Source organism: Ovis canadensis, chromosome 3 (assembly GCF_042477335.2).
Source record: "Ovis canadensis isolate MfBH-ARS-UI-01 breed Bighorn chromosome 3, ARS-UI_OviCan_v2, whole genome shotgun sequence".
NCBI classification, from domain to species: Eukaryota; Metazoa; Chordata; class Mammalia; order Artiodactyla; family Bovidae; genus Ovis; species Ovis canadensis.
In genome coordinates this window covers 138,597,835-138,615,458 of record NC_091247.1, presented here as the reverse complement: position 1 = coordinate 138,615,458, position 17,624 = coordinate 138,597,835, and the positions used below count along the sequence as shown (strand labels likewise).

The 17,624-nt window shown below is 37.7% G+C and overlaps 1 protein-coding gene across 5 annotated transcripts in view; it reads right to left on the bottom strand.

The window, feature by feature from the left end:
* LOC138437283 (cyclic AMP-dependent transcription factor ATF-7) overlaps positions 1–16,742 on the bottom strand; it is a 97,534-nt gene extending 80,792 nt beyond the window's left edge. The window contains exons 1-2 of one of the 5 annotated variants that reach the window (XM_069584268.1): positions 16,105–16,742; positions 15,617–15,904 (exon numbers count right to left, since the gene is read on the bottom strand). The gene's annotated coding sequence lies outside the window, so the exon portion shown is untranslated. The other 4 variants (XM_069584270.1, XM_069584271.1, XM_069584267.1 and 1 more) reach the window with 4 other exon arrangements.
* Positions 16,743–17,624: the final 882 nt, after the last annotated feature.

The window sequence follows — 17,624 nt, the reverse complement described above, 5'->3', positions numbered from 1 at the left end:
GGGAAAAGTTATGTTAAATACGCTGGAGTTTAAAAAAAAAGTGCTTCAAAAATATCAAGCTCAGAAACAGGTGTTCCAAGAATGCTGTCTATCAATGCTGTAAACACAGGCTACTTTGGGGAGACCCATTAGACAGGTGGCATATGATCTACTGTGCCTCAATTGAAACTTTTAATTAGAAAAATGTAGACCTGAAGAGTCAAGGAATTTCAAACCTTTTGCTAGATTTTCCCTCTTTCTGCTACAGTATATAACACACTTCTCCAGTCTGCTGAATTACAACCAGTGTAGTTCCCTACGTCAATAAATCCACTGAACGCTTGATGCGGAAGCCATATTTCTGAACTAGAGAAGACCAAAATTTGTCATTTAATTAATTAAGGGATTATAGGAGGGGTGCTCCATTTTACAGGGCCATAATCTGGCTCCCTAGTGTATAAACTATGAGACTGTTGGCAAGGGCCGTTTATCCCAGATTATTGCCAAAGAAAACAAAGCACCCATCCTATTGGGCTACATGGGAAATGATTTTCATTAATAAAAAAATAAAAATAAAACCTCTCTCTCCCTACGGGGAGCCTCCTTCTCCCCCCACCAATCATCTGTGGCAAATGGAGAAATATCGGTGCCCTTCCCCCCGATTCTATTTATGGCTAGGTTTTTAAAAGCAGCAATAAAACAAATGTCGACTCTTTGGGGGTTTACTGGGTGAATATGTTCCGGCTGTTTGTGCTGCTCTCGGCCAGAGTTCTTGGGCTGCTCCGTTGCAGCCAACAGATGTGAGCTGCTGCAGGGGATAAAAGAAATGGCACTAAAAGGCATCACCATCTATCCTCTCTGTTTCTCTGAAGAATTAACAGGGTTTATACTGTTGCTGCTTTTTAATTATTGGAGCTAAATTCTTGAAATGTTGATCAAAATTCTTTGTCAAATAATAATAATTCCAAATGAATGGGTTGGGGGAAATTTCTCACATCCTAACTAGGAATAAAAAGAGAGGTGGAGATGGATAGATTAGAAACGTAAATCACGGTAAAAATATTCCTAAAAGATATACCGTATTTTGAAGGAGTAAAAGAGAAAAAAGGGAGGGTCACAAAAATAGTCTTTTAAAATAAAACCCCTAAAGGACATTTTCAAACATCCTTCTACGAGAGAGAAAGCTGTATGAAAGAACAAGAACAAGGGAAGACGAAAGAGAAGAACTACAATCTGAATATGCCTAGAAACGATTTCAGAAATTTCAGAACTATAGCCAAACTCTGAATTTTTATCTTGAAGATAAACCAAAATGTCAGGTTAACCTGAGTCAGGTCTACATCAAAATAAAACATTAAAGTGCTAGATGGAATCTGACAATCAGAAACTTAAAAACACGCTTAAAACTCAGATGGGAGTGGAACCATCTCTCCTACTCTGTTAAGACTCACTCTGGGGTTGGAAGCCCGTATTTCTGGTAGTCTGATCAGTAACTCCACAACAAATCGGTGTTTAAAATTGTGGGGTGCCCTATAAAATAGAAAGGGCTTCTTAGTAATCCTTCAGTATGATAGGAACAGGGTCTAAGCATGAAGGAAACTGATGCTGCAGCACTGCTGTAATGGAAAAGAGCCTGCATGTACACAGGTGTACACAGATTTATATCACATTTAGCCAGGATAAATTGCTTCAATAAATTCTGTTCCTGGGAGAGGCCAGTTCAAGCTGATGACTGGGTACTGGGAAAATGAGAGCTTTATTCTTCACATAGCCCCAGGACAAGAGGGTTTTCTGATTTGTTTATTTTAAATACATGATGATTTTTTAGCACTTTCTACAACTACATCATAGTGCAAAAAATAAATACAGATATCAATATATATCCGTAAATAAATGTAAAGACCAATGCCACTATGGCTGAAAACTCAGAACATTTCTGGAAAGCAATTGATCTCCGGAAAAATCCCTAACACCTGCTATGCTAGAGATAATTCTACTTCTTAGTCCCAGAACCTGCTTTCTTAATATAATCACTAAAGGAGAATTTTATTCCAACAAGATCCTCTAACATATTTTTAACTAGGAAGCAAACTACAAGGTCTAGAATAGATATAACATAAAGAACCAGGCAGGATTCCTAATTTTTTACCTTGGTTGTTTTCAGAGGCTAAGTTTTCTCAGTTTTCTACCGATTTAGAGGGAAAAAAGGGTCTTGGCTGAGGAATGGGACAGTACTGGAATGGTTTTCCTCAAACCACAGAATTCAAAATTTTTGATTTTGCACAGTCACATCACAATATATGGTTTTCAAGTTTTATTTCATTGTACCCTTACTAAAAAATAGAGATGAAAAACTATGATTTTCTAAAAGTGGGGAAAAGGGCAAAATAAGTTTCGGGGAAAAGCATTAAAAGGTAACAGAAGCAAGAATTCTCATGCCTCTTAAATACTCAAATTTGACAGTCACTAACTAGGATTTCCTGCTTCCTTCCCATGTTGCTGGCTTTTGTTTTGCCATTTTCACCAAAGGGAGACCACAATGGGAGGAAGAAGGCCCTCTCTCTTAAATACCTACAATTCTCCTTCTTCTTTTTGGGCTGCGACACAACGCATGTGGGATCTTAGTTTCCTGACCAAGGATCGAACCAACGCCGCCTGCATTGGAAGCATGGAGTCTAACCACTGGATTGCCAGGGAAATCCCCCTACAATTCATTCCCTCAGTCTCTTGCCTTCTTTCATTTCCATCATTCCTGCTTTTAGCTTTAAAGTGATATCTCTCAGGAATATTTAACTACAATAATTATCTGTCTCCCCACTTAAAAAAGAATTTCCAGTTAGCATCCTTTAAAAAATTTATCTTTCATTCCCAATCTGCTGTATCAACTGTTGCACATAAAGAATGCCACTGCTTATTCCTCTTTGATACTTAAATCTCTAATTATGAAAGGTCAAACTGATGCCCTCTCAAAAAACAAATAGCAACACATTTCTGTAGTACAAAGACTGAGACAAAAGGTGAACTCTTGAATGATGATGCTGTCATTCACTAGAATTTAACTCACAGCCCATCTGTAACTGTACTGCTTGACAAGTAGATCACGTGTCCAGGCATGGCACTCAAGTCTGTGGTCTGTTTCTCAATCTATTCTTCAGGATGAAACTCAAGCATTTTACAGAACTAAGCAATAAATAATAGACAGAGGATACACATATTTAGAAACATTTCCAAGGAAAAGTGAAACGCTCTCAATGGAGATCTCAAACAGGAAAACAAAGATGCAAAAAAGGGCTGTCCTAGGGGCCAAGAAAAAGGCTCACACACTCAGATTCACCACACTGCACGAATGATAAAAACTGGTATTCACTTAAAAGAGAGAAAGTTATTTGAATGCTGACAGAGAAAAAAGTGAAGAAAATCCTAGGTTTAGAGAATGATTTTTAATGACTGGGGTCATTTAATAGAATCTTTCTTACATAACTTTGTCAGAGCCAGAAATATACCCTAAAATGTATATACATAAGTATACATATGTATATCTTTCTATTCTTTTTTTTAAATAGAATGAGGATGGAGTTTGTCACTGAAGTCTACAAAGTCAGTTCTCTGGAACTGGTGGTAATATGATCACTTCTTTAGTAACCAACAGATGTTAATAAGATGCCCCAACTTTAGGTAAGTAATACAAGCCATGGTAAGGAATAAAAGCCACATACAAACACACCCAAGGGCCTGTTTTAAGTTCCTAATAACAAAAAGCAGATATTGCTAAGTACAAAAAAATGAGAAGGGCATATACACCATAAACATCAAAGATTCATGAAAATCTAGAAGGAGTTCAGACTATCATGTATTCATTCAAAAACATTACTAAGAAACTACTAAGTGCCAGGCAAAGTAGACATAAAAATAAAGACAATAGTCCTTTGCAAAAAAAGAATCTTTCCTCTGTGTGAAAAAAATCCAGAACCAGACAGTAGTTAGGGCTTCCCTCGTAGCACAGTAGGTAAGATTCTGCTTGCAATGCAGGAGATCCGGGTTCAATCCCTGGGTCGGGAAGATCCTCTGGAGGAGGAAATGACAACCTGCTCCAGTATTCTTGCCTGGAATATCCCAGAAGAGCCTGGCAGGTTACAGTCCATGGGGTCGCAAGAGTCAGACACGACTTAGTAACTATACCACCAGACAGTAGTTAGAGCAGTAAAAAACAGATTTTATTTAGGAGCATTGCAACAGAAGCTAAGAGACTTCAGTACATAACTGGGCTCAGTTTTGAATATATCATCAGTGAGTGGGAATTTATAGCCAAGTATAGGGTGGGGGTCAGTGACTAGAAAATTACCAAGAGGAAACACAAGGGATAAGGAAGAGTTTGGTTAAACTAACCTAACAAGATTCTTCCTGAAGACAGGCCAAGGTGATCAGACATCACCTGAGGGATGGTAGAGGATGAAGAACCTAATCAGATGTGAGGGTGAACAGATTTTGAGGGGGAAGGGGTTTTTGGTAAACTGACTTAGCAAGGTTCTTGCTAAAATTCAATTTTACAAGGGAGATGGGCCTAAAAGAAGGTTCAGGAGCCTGACTAAAGTTTGGCCAGGCAAAGAATCCTATTATCTAGCATGAAACATGCCAAGTTAAGATAAGAATGATGGCTTAATTTACAAGTTCAATTAGTCATAGGTTGATCAGTGTACATATTAGATCTCTTATTTCTTCTATTCCTTAAGATCATTTATCAAATTATTTTGCTAGCAATTCCAGAGTATACATGAGCACAAAAGAGATGGTTAGGTCTTGGTAAAGTATCTGACAATGAGATGTATGAAACTAGTAACTAAGATTCATCTTTGGGATCAAAAAGTAAATTTATACATTAAATTTACTTTTAAAATTAAAAAATTCATTAATTCACTGAACACCTTTATTCAGTGCCTAACACACACTCTAGGCTCCAAAACTCAACAATGAGTCAGACAAAATACTTGCCCTCATAGTGCTTACTTAAGAGTCTACAAAGATGAAACAACCACAAAAATAATTTTACATTAATAGCAGATAATTGCTATAAAAGAAATGCAATGGTAATGTGTTAGTAACAAGGAGTGGACTACTTAGTTTCATGAATAAAAACGAAATGGCTGTGTTATCTGTGACCTAAGGAAAATGGGGTAGAATATAGAATCCAGCTTAAAACTTCTGGAAGCCTTTCCTTTCTTAACACAGTTGATGTTCAATAAATGTTTATTAATTTAATCTGAAGTCAATATTCAAGTATACTTTGCTGAAATTTTACACTTATCTTTCCAAGTTTTGCAGAAAGCTGCTGGGTTCATAAGACAACTGCGATGTAGATTATTTATGTAGTTAAAGCAATATATATTTGAGACATTATCTTAAATACATATTTACAATTACCATGTGCCTAAGGAACTTTATGTGACTACACCCAATCAATTCTATGTTCTTATCATACAAATAACATAGAAGAAGTTCTACAGTTTTTGGTTAGAGTGTTAAAAATGGGGAGAAGAGAGGTATTCATCAAGTTAATTGACCCTTGAAAACAAAACCTAGACCACATATTTTAAGATACATTTTCAAGTATAAAAGAATGCTTGCTAATCAAGGATGCAGCAGAGAGGGAACCTTAACATGAGACTTTGGGGAGTACATTATTTGGACAGTCTTTCTGGAAAGCAATCTGGCAATGTTTATATTAAGTGTCTTAAAATGTTTTATATCCTTTGAACAAATAATTCTTCTTTTGGGACTTTATTCTGAGGCTAAAGCCAGAAACATGGATAATCTATATATGAAAATGTTCACCACAGTCATATTTATAACAAAAAAAAGGAAAAGGAATTAAATAAAATATTTACAAAGGATGGAAAAATATAAATTGAAACACTGTCTTACAATATATATAAGTTGTTAATAATAACATTTCTCAAAGCTATTTAACAACATGAGAAAATGCTATACATTAAGTGCTATACATTAAGTAGGATACAAACTTGCACATGCACCATAATTCCAAATCTATAAAAGAGCAAACAAAACAATAAGCACAGAACAAGATGAGGGAAATAACATCAAATGTTAACAATGGTTATCTCTGGACAGTAGTAGTCTAGATGATTGTATTTTCTTCTTTCTACCTGCAGTGTTTCCCAAAGTCTCTACAATGATCATAGATTGCTTCTATTAATCAAATAATAATATAATTTAATAATAAAAATACTGATTCGCACAACTAAAAAGTATCTGAGTTTGTTTTAAAAAAGGCTTGTATCTGCTAGACTATTCTAAATCACTAACAGTATAGTATTTAAAAATCATACAAAGTTGTTCACTCTACACTACAAAGCAACAGAACCACAGAATCAACTGATAAGTTCAAAATGGACTACCAAAAAAGCTTTCTAAAAATACAAACTAACAGCATCATATATCAAGAGAAATAGATGTGGTAGAAACTCAGATTGATACACAGGGTAAATCAAGCATTTCAAGATAATTCCTTCTTTGTTACCCTCAAGGATCCATTTTCAGAAACCCACGAATGCTGCCTAACAATAAAAAGTAGTACTTATATTAAAACACCTAGAAATTGCCCAACCATTAATCACAAAGGGAACAGAGCTGAAATCTAGGTACCGAATGTCTTTCAGTCAGCTACAAACAAGCGAAAACATTTAGACACCCAAACAGAGCTCTACAGGCTCTGTGCCCCTATGATACTGAAAAGAAAAAAATTATACACAGTTCTCTTCTAAGAACATAACTCTGGTTACTAAGTTTCAGATTCTAAGATAATTTAGCCGCTGCTAGGCAAAGAGCACAAACACTGAAGGGGTCCACCACAGCAGTCTCAACATTTTATTCTCCACACAGTAGGATACTGTGTTGCTGTGACTCGAATTACACCTAGAACACTGACTTAAGGAAAAGATTCCGATAAACATATGAGACTATAGTGAAGGTATGTTAACCCCAGACACCACAGAAGACAAGTTTAACTAGACAGTAGATTATTTAGGAAGGGAAATTTCTGTTCATAAAATCTGGGTTCATTTTCCACTGTATTATTTAGCATAACAACAGTTTAACACATTATTTCATTAGCAGGTAAACCAAATGGCCCAAAAGGATTACATAAAAAGCATGTATACTTCTATAAACTTAATTAGCCTTTTATAAGGCACTTCGCTAACTAACAAATTGGAAAACTGAGGTAGAGAATTAAAAAAAAAACTGGCAAAAGATGAGTCAAGTAGTTGAAGTTGGACGAAATCCTAGTAACCTGTTCTCACACATCCCAAAGAAGATATAAAAATGGACACTGTATCTTTCTGTAATACCTGAAAGTTGTATGGTAACTTGCATATTGTATGACTACTTTCAACTGAATAGCACATTTCCAAGTTTACACACAAGTGTTTCTTATATAAATGAATGTCCAGAAACACGACTGTGAGGGACTACAGTTTCTTGGAGCATTATTTTTGTCTAGGAAAATTAAATAATGCTTATGGCTTTAACAATAAGTATGTTTTATCATAGTAACTTTTAAACTCATAAACCAGCCACAGTATGCATCAAGGACTGGCAAACTCCAGCCCATAGGCCAAACCCAGCCTGCCACTCGGTCTCTTCTGGTCCACAGCTATGAGTGCTTTTAAAAAACAAAGTGCTGGAAAAAAACAAAGGAAGAAAATTTTGTGACATGAAAATTTTATGAAATTCAAATTTTAGTGTCCATAAACAGTTTTATGAGAACACAGCCATGCTTATTCTCTGCATGTTGTCTCTGGCTAGCTACTTTTGTGCTGCAGTGGCAGAGCTGTAGTTATAACAGAGACCTCATGACTTCAAAGCCTAACGTATTTACCAAGAGGCCTTAGTTTGCAAGCTTCTGGTATTATGATAACTATTATTAATTAAAATACAAGGTTAAGATATCCCAAATATGACAAATGTCAGACTGCTTGATAATAAGGACTTATATTAGGACTATTCAAGTACCAATTTTTTTGGCTTCTTAAAATTTAGAAAATAGATTTTCTTAAAATATGATTAAGCTATCTCCACAGTTCTCAATCTTTAGCATATTCATGCAGACACTGTAAAAATACAGATCCCCAGGCCTCCTGGATTCTCTTGGCTTTGCTGTCCAAAAATTGACACTTTAAAAAACACCCTGCATAATTTGGATGCACGTGGTCAGTAACCCACCCTTTGAGAAGCATTAAGATGGATGGATATTCCTCCTACATGATAAACAGCTGTATTTTTCAAGTGTGGTTCTCAAAGAGGGCTCGAGGGATCCTTACAGGTCCTTGAGACCCTTTCAGAGGGTTCATGGGTATTCAGAACATACATGGGCAAAAGACCTGTTTAAGGCGCAACATAAGACTGGGTGTTAAAAGTTCACAGATGTGGTATCAGATTCTATACAACAGCCTACTCTTAAGAAGCTATCACTTTTCAGATTTTGATGTAGTATCAAAGAAGAAAGATTATCAACAGTTATCTGAAAAGAATCTTTTCTTTTCCTATTACATATCTGTGTAAGCACAGGTTTTCTTCAGATACTTCAACCAAACAACATATTGTTAACAGATTGAATGCAGAAGCAGATACGAGAATACAGATGTTTTCTATCAGCCAGACATTTAATGTTCTTCTCCCCAACTTTTTAAAACTATAGATACATTTATACTGTTATTTTAAAATAAGTACATAAAGGATTTTAAATTTTTCTCCATTTTAGCTTCTAATATGGTAAATACAAGTAGATACAATTACGATAAGCAAAAACTCTCTGGAGTCCTCAATAATTTTTAAGAGTATAGAGGAGTGGGTACTAAGAAAAAAAGCAGTTTGAGACCCACAATTTGAGAAATAAACAGTAGAGTGCCCTGAATTGATCAAAGAGAAGGTTAAAATTAATTTCTGGATTTCAGGCTCAGACATGCAGCGACAGGTTTCAAAGAAAGGAGCCAGTTTAAATAGACCAAATAGTTTTGTAGCAAATGACTGAAAACAGATGGGAATGAGAATTAGGCTGAATCATAAGTTAGGCAACACATGGTCAAAGCTTAGAAGCTATATGGAAGCAGCTTCATACAGGCAATTAACTAGACTAGAACCTTTTAAAAGCCTCTCCAGGCTTTTGGAGGATTCAAGGAACTATTCTGAGCTATTCTCAGGAAGGTTAATAAAGCAAAAACAAAGAAGAAGTAACTTGCTAAAGTGATAGCAGGAAGCGGAGTTAGTAACAACTGCTGCTGCTGCTGCTAAGTCGCTTCAGTCACGTCTGACTCTGCGACCCCAGAGACGGCAGCCCACCAGGCTCCCCCGTCCCTGGGATTCTCCAGGCAAGAGTACTGGAGTGGTCTGCCATTTCCTTCTCCAATGCATGAAAGTGAAAAGTGAAAGTGAAGTCGTTCAGTTGTGTCCGGCTCTTAGCGACCCCATGGACTGCAGCCCACCAGGCCCTCTGTCCATGGGATTTTCCAGGCAAGAGTACTGGAGTGGGGTGTCATTGCCTTCTCCGTAGTAACAACTAGAGAACATTATACCTATCTATGCTTGGCCTCAATAAGATTTTAGAAGTAAAAAAATTCCTGGAAACTGGTAGACTGTCAAAAATCTGGTGTTGTGTTTTGGATTTTTCCTACTCATTTTCAGATAAAGTGTGTTCCCTGAATCAACAAAGCAATAGCAATCAAAGGGCCAACACTGATCTTTAAGGATAAATTTTAAATCTTCATGGACTTAAATAGGCTGCAAACAACAACAAACCTGACAGACTTTAATATTAAACCTGAGTATGAGTTTGGTCCCAGACAGGAAATAGCTATAATATCCCACAATGATAATCATGGAGACGCTCTAAAGTTCTCAAGAAAAAAATCTATTTTCTAATACTGTCCACATACCGGCAACACAGTTACCTATCTAGGGTACTGCAATGTTCAATGACTTTCAAAAGTCCCTAACATAGATATGTAAAATATTAGCAAACTACTGCTTGACCAAAACTTAAATGGTGCTATGAAAGACATATTAGTACCAGAAACACCAGAAAAATCATGTTAAATCCTAGTTTTATTTAAGTTTGATAAAGCTTAAATAAAAATTACTGGCAAGAAACTTGGTGACAACACAAATCATTTATAGCAATCGTGTTATATTCAGTAAATCATCCTGTTTTTATAATAAAGGCAGGCATATTCCTATTTCAAAAAGAATGGTTATACTCTATTTTTTAATCTGAAAAAAAGTAATATTTCTCCTGCATGGTAAATTTTAAGCCCCAAATAAAACTAGCCAATTTAGAACATAAATCTCTGTCTGCTAGGTCAGAAAGAAGCACTATACCAGATAAGAAGATATTAGTAAATAACTTCACTCAAAGAAAACAAGTTGGGTTTTGTGAGGAGGTGAGACTATGGCAGAACAAAACTATTGCCAGGGAAGCCCAAGACATAAACTCACAAAGTAACTTCTCAAGCTAAATCTTGGCTCTTGTTAGACTTTCACAAATTGATATTTATTAAGGATAAATGCAGTACTGAATTAGAGAAACTTTTTGCACAGTCAAGTTTCAAATACATGAAAACATTTAGGATTAAATTCACCAAAAGATGAGAAGAAGCTAACAAAGTTGTGAGTTTGTACTGAGTTTTGTTTTCCATCATGACACTACTGTAGTAGCTCACCTTTGGTTTCGTTGGGAATCTTTCCTAGATGTCTGCTTAAAAAGTTTTAAAAACTAAATAGTAAATTTGTCTTTTCATAAAACCTCTCCTGTATTTTAACATTCATCCTTCCTCTCCAAGGAAGCCATGGAGTTTACGTTTACTTTCAAAACTGAACTGAAATTTGCTTCACTGTATACAGGCAGTGAATATATTATTCAGATTTTTTTTCCCTTAAGTTTCTCAACAAAAGGACAAACAAGAGAACCAAAGGAAACAAAATACTATGATTTAACGGAAGAAAAAAAAACACAAAACCAACCACATTCTTTCAACACAGTGTCCACCAGGGAAATTCTGAAGAGAAAATGTCATGATAAAATATTTTAAGACATAAAATGACCCCAATGCAAAATATTTGTTGTTGATGACTTTTGTTTTGCTTTCAGCTCAAAGGAATCATTATTTCTTGTCATTTATGTTCCTTGCTTTTTGTTTATCCATTCCTACTGGGTCAGTAGAACCATTTCAATTTCATTTTCTTTACATTCTATTTTTCTTCTTGATTCTTCAATACTAAGTTCCTTGATCTGAGCCTCCACTTATCAATTTTGGGGCTGGAAAGGACTTTGAGGGGTCATCAAGTCCATATTTCTGCTTTCTAGGAGAATTCATAATTACAGTCTTAGATGGATGAGAATGTATTCAGAAGAAAATGTATTCTGTCCCTAACAGCATGCTACTTTATTCCACACAAACATTTCCATACAGAATTTGCAATTTGCTAAAAATGAAAGTAAAAATTAAAACCCCAAAAGAGGAAGATGCTTTAAAATTGCATTTATCAGCTAAAATTGCTCAAACATAAATTCAACTATCAGGCTAAAATTAACACACAAGAAAGTTGTTGGCTGCCAACATAAAGTCTTTAGTCCCTAGAGATGTCTTCTGATGTTTTATCTCATTTATAAGCACCATTTTACCTACAGAACATAGCAAGACAAATTTAAACCACCATACTAATAGACTGTAATTTAAATATGTATTTACATATATGGGCTTCCTCGGTGGTAAAGAACCCACCTGCAATGTAAGAAACAACAGGTTCGATTCCTAGGTCAGAAGATTCTCTGGAGAAGGAAATGACAACCCACTCCAGTATTCTTGCCTGGGAAATCCCATGGATAGAGAAGCCTGGTGGGCTACAGTCCATGCGGGTCGCAAAAGAGTTGGACACGACTTAGTAACTAAACAACAATATACATATATATGTGTATGTATGTGTACATTTTTTCTTCACAAGTGCTATAGTTTATTTCAAACATAAAACGTAGATAGGGATAAATGCAAATTCCTCAACTGAAATTTAAAAATTACTTATATAAATTAATGGGATCTTAGGCTTTAAGAACAGAGGTATTGGGACTTCCCTTGTGGTCCAGTGGCTAAGACTCCTCACTCCCAAAGCAGGGGGCCTGGGTGTGATCCCTGGTCAGGGAACTAGATCCCACCTGATGCAACTAAGAGCTCACACAACTAAGGCCCTACACAGCCAAATTAATAAATAAAATCAATGTTGTGTGTTTTTTTTTAAAAAGGAACTATTGAGTGCAGTGAAAAAAGAAGCCCTACTTGCCCCTGTACTTTGTATTGATCAGATTATATCAAATGTTATATTCAGATCTAAATAAGAAATTCTAAAAACTCAAGCAGGTTGACAAGGAGGCTGAACTTTATTAAATGTAACTTAAGGAATGGTTGAAAGAATATGCGATATTTACCCCAGCAAGAGAGAAGTTTTAACAGGACATAATGGCAGGAGTACAGAGCACCACAATGTAAAGAATGTTCTAAAAGTAGAGCTCCAATAATGGAACAGGGTATCTATGAAGTAGAGATCGCTTCCTTACAGCATTCAGAAGTTAAAAGATCATCCACCAAACATTCAAAAATGATGTATTTCCACATTTCAAGAATATACTTGATCCTAAAAATAGGCCTGCTAGGGGAAGGCAACATTCAAAAATGAGAATATTAAAAATCATTTTGTCATGTTTCTGGAAATGGAAGACTTTCTCCCATGAACTCTAAAATCACAGTACCACAATCAGAGAAACCAACAACAAAAGAAATAATGTTTTTCTTTTTAAATGAACGCTGCATTTGTTTTTCTCAAAGAAACAACACATGCACCTTAACTTATGTACCTTTATCATGGGATAAGGGACAACTGTATGCCAGCCTGCCAACTAGTTTCAAAAAGAGAGCTGTTTTTATTAGACATTTATATGGCAATACTATTTGCTCCACCTAAAACTTCCTTTCAAAAAGGTTCCTCCTCTCAGACATGGATAGGAGGCTGCTGTATCACTGACTCCCTTCAACTGCAGCCTAGGAAAAACTCATTCTTGACGTGTACAAAACAATAACTTGTGAGAATTTCAGAGCAGCTGTGTTCAGGCAGAGCCAGGGACTTAAAGCAGCAGTTTGAGAGTTGGTTGAAAAAACAAATTTAATTTTGAACTGAAAGTAAGAAAGGAAAGGCGAAGAAAGAGGGAGAGGAAAGGGACGGGGAAGAGAACGGAGATATACAACGGTATCTATCAACATTTTAAAGCCATGGTAAGCAAAAATGCTTAAAAGTTACAACCCTGAAACTATCACAGGTTGTACCCTTTGATCCACAAGTTTAAAGATGAGCAGTGTTTATTATTCTCTAGCCTTCTGCTAGGTGGTAACACTAACGAGACAGTGCTCAAGTCAAAGCCATCACAAATTCTAGAATGGAAGAATAAAACAAGGAACTTTGCCCTCTCATTGGATATTTCTTTGTGCTACTGCCAGGCAAACTGTGAAAATGTCTGAATATCCAATAGCAATGCTCTGAATGTGAAATACTGGAACCCAATTAAGTAATTAATGCTATAAGGACAGTAATTAATTAGTCTCAATGTGCTGTAGGGGTAAGTTCCTGGCCAGGAGGATAAATGGTTGCTGAAAACCAAAAGTTAATACGAAGCAACACACTCTGGTTTCTCTTCATACAACACCGTTGCTAGTATTTCAGATGTCATTTTGCTTCCAAAAGTAAAAGAAGAAAAGGAATGTAAAAGACAAATTTATGCAACAGCAAAGAAGTTATTAATGGACTATACTAGCTCATTATTAAATAATAAACAAATATCAAACAAAGGGCAAAGACTTGTCCCTTTTTTGTACAGAATTAAGAACTGGTAAGACTACTTAGTATAGCTGCCAGACTTTTCTTTAGCTTCTTTTATTACTGACATGTTACATTTCGCAATAGTCTCCACTTACCTTATATCCTCCATGTTTAAGCACAAATTGTGTTTGATTTCCCCAACCCTTGCCCCCAAGATATTATGACATATCTTTAGCTTTCTGATCTGGACACAAAAGAAAAAACTGAAAATTTTTCACTTTCCTGAAATACGTGTCCATTTTATTTACACCACTTAAAAAAAAAACCACACATAAGCTAGCTAAAACTAACTGCAACCATCCATTTAGCAACTCAAGTGGGAAAGAAACAATTAACAAAACAAACCAGTATAGTACATTTTTCTGTGCTTAGAATACCTAAAAAACCGATGTCTCTGCAAGAATTGATTACACTACTGCAAAGTTTTTAAACATAGGAATCAAGTGAGATTGTGGAGAAAACTCTGCGTACCCCCACAAAACTACACTTACTATGACACAACCCTCAGAGGTACTAAAACACCCTCTGGTAAGTAGAAAACAAACTTTACAGTCAGGAAAGTAGCAACGCGGGAATCTGGGTAGGAGGTGCCCTGGGCAGTAAACACCCCAGTCAGAGAACATAACAAGCAATTCAGAGCAACATATAACTCCCGATGGGGCTTTGACTTGGCCACTGAAGTCCCAAGCCCCCATCCCTGAGCTGAGGAACAGATGAAGTCGGGAAGAGGAAGAGACGGAGAAAGGAAATCAGAGTAGAAGTGATGAAAGTGTTCTGTTTTTCTCTTTACCACTATCCTAGCTTTCTTGCAGGCTGGTTACCAGACTGGATGCCATATTCACCAAAAGCTCTAAAATCACTTCTCAGACTTCTTCTGATACCTAAGCTAAACACCTGTCCATTATCAGCCGTCTCCCAACCAAATACCTCTCCTACCCCTCTGGATTCCCCCATACCCTACCCAAAGTGATGCCTTTTGGCCACTACACCCACCCCTATTAAATCTTCCTAAACTCATTCACTTAATTTTCTTCATGCCCATACTTTTCCTCTGATATCTTGTCCCTGATAGTTTTTCTTATAATTCAATCGAAATGCCACGCTCTCACTTACACTTATTCCTCCCTATCTTCCCAGCAAAACCAAATGCTATGTTTTCACCTACTCAACCCTACCTCCTGCCTATTACCACTAACTCTTCCAATGCCAAGCCTCTAACCCCACTCTTTGGAGAAGTCCAGCGTCTTCAACCAGTTTAGTACCCTTCCCCTTTCTCCCATTCCACCCCATTCCAGGCTCCACTAGACTTCCATTCCCTCAGGATTCAACTCCCCTCTCCTTGCCACGCCCTGTGCCCCCCGGGGCTACTTACCCCAAGTTCTCCCCACACTTCAGGCCTCTGGCCCCGCCTTCCCCCCCCAAAGGAAGGAGGCGGGAGGAGGGAGAGAAGAGGGGCGTCACTCCGCAAGGTAAAGATGACCTCCCATTAGTGCTCGTCGCCGCCAATCGTAGCTTCCTTCTCTCTTATTGGTCGGCCTTAGCCCATGCCCCACCCTCTTCCTCAGACAGGGCCCGGCCACCGCCTCAGCGCCCCCGTCCAACACATACTGGGAGGGGAGACCCCGGTCTGGGACGCTGGGATTGACCAGAGTTGACGGGGAGACGCCCGTCAGGTCATGGACTAGTTAATGTTAACAGGACTCACCCTCTGGTAGCTCCGTCGCCTCCCGCCCGCCCGCGATCGGTCCCACAATCTATCTCCAGCTCCTTCTTTCCCCCCTCAGCGGAGCAGATACTTTTCTCTCGTCCGGCCAGGCGCTCTCACTTCTCGCGAGATGTAGAGAGGGGTTGGAGGAAGGGCGAGATCCGCCGAGCCAGGTCGGAAAGAAGCCGAGGGGCCGGGCTCCGGAAAAAGAAGGGGCGGGACTTTCGGTGGGCAGGGCTAGGGTGGGAGGCAGAGCGAGTTCCCGAGGCGCTGGTCACACGTGTTCGACTGCATAGTGTAAGGGGAAAAAAAGAAAAAGAAGGAATGCTTACAGGTGCCTGTAGTAATGGAGATCCAAAGTATTATCATACTAGAGAATTAGATTATTACAAAAGAGCGCACTTTAAAAACAAGACAAGGTTATATACCTCAATAAAGCTGGTTGGTTTTTTTTTTAAAGAACAGGGGAAGGGAATTCCCTGGCCTACCAGTGATGAGGACTCCGCGCTTCCACTGCAGGGGCCACGGGTTCCAACCCTTGGGAATGGAACAAAGATCCTGCAAGCCCTGCGGGACGGCCAAAAAATAAAAAAAAAATTTTTTTTAATCGTTTTTAAACTGGGGGAAAACCCGAGACAGCTACACAAGGTGATTCAGTGTTCCAAGGAGTCGAGTAGTTGTATTTTCTTCTTGGCACTTAGAATAGCATCACCGTAGCCATAGTCTCTGTTCTGTGTGTTGCTGTATATGGAGGTGGAGAGTTCTATCATTTTCTTTTGAGTATCTTTATAGTGGGGCCAACAATCCGATTTTACTCAGAGTTGTAATAATCAAATGAGATAAGCTATATGAAACTTGTTTGGTATTAAAAGGCACTATACTTATTACTCAGAATAAACAAATACTTAGAACATACTGTGTGCAAAGAACTAGGCATGGAAGAAGAGTAGACATACCAGTTCCCTACTCCGGTAGAATTTACAGTTTTAGCGGGGAGGAGGTTGTTTAGTCACTAAGTCACATCTGACTCTTTGAGACCACATGGACTGTAGCCCTCCAGGCTCTTATGTCCATGGAATTTCCCAGGCAAGAATACTGGAGTGGATTGCCATTTCCTTCTCCAGGGCATCTTCCCCACCCAGGGTTAGAACCCACGAAATCTTTACCATGAGCCACCTGGGAAGCCCTTCCCTGGGGAGGGGGAGACAGTTAATAAACATAAATATTTCAGTTAGTGAAGAATGCTTTAAGGTAATGAGACAGAAAGTGACCAAGAGTAGGAAAGCAACTTTACTTCTGTATTGAGAGACCTCACTGAAGAAGTAACCTTTGTACTGAGTTGAACTATGAAGAGACAGCTGTGGCATCAAATGTAAAGGCTATATTTAAAATTTTCTCATGTTGTTACCAAGGTGGTAAATTTTATATTGTGCAGTTTTTTTGTGTTGGTTTTTTTTAACCACAACTAAAAAAAAAAAAAACTTTTAAAATGTTATGTAATTATAAAGAGAGTTAACTCAAAAAATATTACCTATGGAATCTGTTTTCTCTCAAACTTCCTTTTGCGGCTTTATATTACACAAATTTCTGAACTTCATGCCTAGGATCTCATTTATCTTCCTAGCCTCTGAAACGTAGACAGAATCCAGGTGATTTCTCCCTATTGTACAATTGTGCTCATTTTACATGCTAGCAACGTAATGCTCAAAATCCTTCAAGCTAGACTTCAACAGTAAGTGAACCGAGAACTTCCAGATGTACAAGCTAGATTTAGAAAAGGCAGAGGAACCAGAGATCAACAACCACTGGATCGTAGAAAAAGCACGGGAATTCCAGAAAAACATCTATTTCTGCTTCATTGACTATGCTAAAGCCTTTAACTATGTGGATCACAACAAACTGTGGAAAATTCTTAAAGAGATGGGAATACCAGACCAACTGATCTTCCTCCTGAGAAACCTGTAGGCAGGTCAGGAAGCAATAGTTAGAACTGGACATGGAACAATGG